At 52.4% G+C, this 4,069-nt stretch overlaps 1 protein-coding gene across 7 annotated transcripts in view; it reads right to left on the bottom strand.

Moving 5' to 3' along the window:
• The window catches only part of Gpr161 (G protein-coupled receptor 161), a 56,317-nt gene extending 52,471 nt beyond the window's left edge, over nt 1–3,846 (bottom strand). For 3 of the 7 annotated variants that reach the window (XR_004123295.1, XM_031387971.1, XM_031387928.1), the window contains exon 1: nt 3,132–3,387. The gene's annotated coding sequence lies outside the window, so the exon portion shown is untranslated. The other 4 variants (XM_031387976.1, XM_031387938.1, XM_031387959.1 and 1 more) reach the window with 4 other exon arrangements.
• Between the last annotated feature and the right edge of the window lie 223 nt (nt 3,847–4,069).

Below are 4,069 nucleotides of genomic sequence, written 5' to 3'. Positions count from 1 at the left end.
ATAGAGGGAGGGGGAAGAGAGAGGTAAGGGGTGAACATGGTCAAAATCATTATATACATTGTCAAAATATAAATAGTAAGATGGAGGAAGGCTACCAACCTCTGGTTTTCACATGCACATATGCACACAGAGAGAGAGACAGACAGACAGAGACAGAGAAAGAGAGAGACAGACAGACAGAGACAGGGGGCTTGGGGGGGGGGACCTGGAAGCAAACACATTTTTCTATATGTTTCTATATATTTTTAATCTTTTTAATCTTTCCTAATAGCCCTTGATTTTTGAAAACTTACTATATACCAGATAAGCTCTATCATTACATGCCCCAGACAGAGCATACACTAAAAAGGGCAGGGCTGGGCAGTACATAGGGGTTAGGTACCTCAGATTATTCCCAGTCACCCGGGACTCCAGCATAACACAAACATAAACCAAACCAAAAGTGCTTGTGGACCTCATCAGGATTTACACTTGACAGACTGAAGACTCCTTTGTTTGTGCTCCCAACATTTCCTAAACAGATCTGCCATGCATGCCACCCTCTTCACTGCCGGGCACAGAAAAAAACGCTAACCCAAGAGGCAGATTGAAAACGAGTTGAAAGTATTCCCGCTTGGGATGGGATAAGGATCACAGGTAAGGTTGGTGAGGGCTGGATAAATAAAGGCCTGAGTCTTAAAGCCAGTCCTTCCTCCAAACTGGAAAGCACACTGACAGCAAACCCTCACCTTGTTAAGATTTGGGGTTTTTAAAATTCTCCCCTGAAGTCAGACATCACAACACCTTAGGTAGACAGATCTAACCTCGCCTGCATCCTGGTCGTCAGAAAATGACACGTCAACTGGTCATTGCCATTCAGTTCTCTGCACATTTAACAAAAAAATGAGTTTTGAATTAAAAGACAAATTGTTAAAAATGGATTTCTTTCAGCCAGGCGTTGGTGGCGCACGCCTTTAGTCCCAGCACTTGGGAGGCAGAGACAGGCGGATTTCTGAGTTCAAGGCCAGCCTGGTCTACAGAGTGAGTTCCAAGACAGCCAGGGCTATACAGTGAAACCCTGTCTCGAAAAACCAAAATAATAATAATAATAATAATAATAATAATAATAATAATAATAATAATAAATTGAATTTCTTTCCCACAAAAATCGACAGCTGCCACAAGTCTCACAGCAGACAACAACGCATTGGGGCCTTGTAGCCACAGCTGGCTGCCTCCTCGAGGGATGTCACTCTGCCCATAACAGCATCCAGCCAGCCAACCTGCCTGACTTCTTCCATCCTGGCTTCCTGGCCGTGGATTGTGTGCTTTAGGACTCTACCTGGATATGCTGACACTTACAGAGGATGAAGTTCAAACCCCAAACAGCACACACACACCCTCCGACCACTCCATATTCCTTGGTCAGAGGACTCCCAGTCCACAGGGCTGCAATATAGATTTGGGGACAACAAGGTCTTGAAGTTAGTTCCGAAACACCAAGCAGGTTTCCTTCTGAGAAGGTGTCTCTGCTCACTGCCATCTCATTGGCTCTGTAGGACAAAAAGTCTTGAGTCAAAGGACCCCCGTGTTCAAAGCACTGCTAAGTCAAGGCAAACAGATCTTGGTGAGTTCAAGCCCCTCCTCTCCCGCCCCTTCCACACAGTGAGGTCCGGAACAGACGGGGCTGCAGAGAGACCCATAACAAAACAAACAAGCAAGCAAGCAAGCAAACAAACAAACAAACAAAAAATAGGGTACATAGGGTACAGTGTTTCGTATTCCTGACTTTCTATTCCTCACCCCTCAAACGAGACAATAATTGCAGTTCACAAGGCTGTCGTGTGAAGGGATTTAAAAGGTGAATATGAAAGTAGCTGTCAACGCCTCAGTAGAGTAGACGGTGGGGGTAGGCTAGTGTGGGAAGAGGAGCTCTGGAAGAAGCTGGGTGAAGAATTTGGCCACTTAAGCTGATGCCCCGCCCCCTCCCCATTCTTCCTGGAGGGGCTGGGAAACGCCTATTTTCACCTGCTCTCAGAGCTGGCTGAAGTAAAATGCATTATACAGGCAAACATCATCCATTTGACAAAGCCATGGCTCCAAGAGTCCAAGCTACAGCTCGGGGCTAGCTCTACCCAGAGGAGACGAATTTGGAGGCTCCAGCACCTAAGATAGTCTGATCTATCAGTATCCCCCACTGGACAGATCACCGAATTCATGTCCTTTTCCCTCCCAAACTGCACGTTTCACCCTACCTAGGAGGGAGAACTAAATGGCAGCTCTCGTAAACACTTTGCAAAAGGAATGAAAGGTATGATAATGAAAAAGTAGAGTCTCAGAGTTGTGCTACCCAGAGATGCCAACGCCTGGCTGCAGTCACTGGGAAGATGGCTCTGAAGAGCAACGGGCCATCCCAACAGACATTGTCATGCCACATGCCTTTGTGCAGAGGGATGCACCCGGGCTTAAGCTCTTGGCCCAGTTGGTAAAGTGCTTTCCCCTAACCCCCAAATCAATTGAATCTCCCTCTCACCGATCTGAGAGGCAGGGGAGCCCATCCCACAGCTCCGGGAGACTTCTGGGTGCGCCTCCCACCCTGGCTCTCACACAGGACACACCGAGTCCTGACCAGGAGGATGTTACTCACCTGGTCCTCACGGATTCCAGTCAAGGGTCATAGCCTCTGCGCCCCACACCCCCATTCCTGAGCGGGCCGCAGGGGGCGCGGCCCTCCTCGGCTGAGTCCCGGGGCACCAACTGATTGATGCTCTCGACTCCCGGGGGATGTGCAGAGGGGATCCGGAGGAATGGGACGGGCTGCACCCAGCAGAACCAGGTGGGCTTCTGAAAAGCCTCTGGCCGATTGGAGGGGCGCGCCCCACAGGCTCTTCCCACAAAGAGCTCCAAAGCCCGACGCAAAAGCACCAGCTCCCCCAAAGCAAGGCGCGGTACAGCCGGGGACGAGACTCGGACTGGGGAGAGGGGCGCCGGGAGAAGCTGAACGCCGAAAGGGCAGGGAGATCAGGGACGGTGGGAGGGTGAGGGGAACTGCAGACCCAGGCGGGCCGGCGCCCAGCACAATGCCTTCAGCGCAGCGGCATCCCCGGCAGCCCGTCCCACCCCGGCCTGCGCCCCCCCAGCCCGGTGCTCACCGAAGCGCCGCGGCTGCTCAGGGCCCCGCCGCCTCCCCGCCGCTTCCTCCCAGCGCGCCGCGCCCGGGACGCGAGGTTTCGGGTTTCAGCCCGCCGAGCCCCGCTTCGCTCCTCCTGCCGGCAGCACGCGGCCCCCCGGGCCAGGAGCAAGGCCGAGTAACTTTGCGGCGCTCGCGCTCCGCCTCCCGCTGCTCGCCCGCCTCCGTCGCCGTCCAGGCCCGCGCCCCGCGTCCCGCGCCCTGGTGTCCCGCGCCCCGCCCCGCTCTCGGTCCTCACGCCCCTTCCTCCGCCGCCTCCCCGCCCCTCCACTTCTTTCCCATTTCTTCCCACGAAGAACCTCCGGCAGCCTCGGCCGGCTGCTCTTTGTCTCGCCCTCACCGTCTCCGATCTGCCACTTTTTCCCTGGAAACCTTTTGTGGTCTCTACTCAGGCCTCCTCTCTCCCGGTTCCAGCCTCTGAGACATCAGTTTCCATTTCTCTCTCCATCCCTCAAATACTTTCGGATTCTTGCCTCCTCACATCCCCAGTCTCCTCCTCCCCGTCTCAAGTTGGACTCTGGGCATCCTTTTCCTTACCTTTCGTTCATCCAGCCAGCCACTGAGGGCATCTGTCTAGGGCTAGACTCGGTCCTGGACACTGGCAACACCCCAAAGATAGACCTTAAGGTTGGGATGGAAAATGGATGTAAACAGACCTTTTACAAAGCCTCTACTCCTTTTCTCAACAAAGGGGGAGAAGAAGCAGTGAATAGGGCCTGCTTGCTCAGAGGACACGAGAGCTCCTTCTCGTTCTTTCCCTTCCTTCACATTTCATACTCCTCCCGACAGCAATCTAAATAAGGAGATGAAAAACCGAAGCGAGTAGTACAACTGCTAAGAAAAATAAATAAATAAATAAATAAATAAATAAATAAATAAATAAAGGAAGAGTAGACGAGC

This window comes from Mastomys coucha, unplaced genomic scaffold (assembly GCF_008632895.1).
Source record: "Mastomys coucha isolate ucsf_1 unplaced genomic scaffold, UCSF_Mcou_1 pScaffold1, whole genome shotgun sequence".
NCBI lineage: Eukaryota > Metazoa > Chordata > Mammalia > Rodentia > Muridae > Mastomys > Mastomys coucha.
The sequence above is the reverse complement of the archived record's forward strand: the minus strand, read 5'-3'. Positions and strand labels throughout refer to the sequence as shown.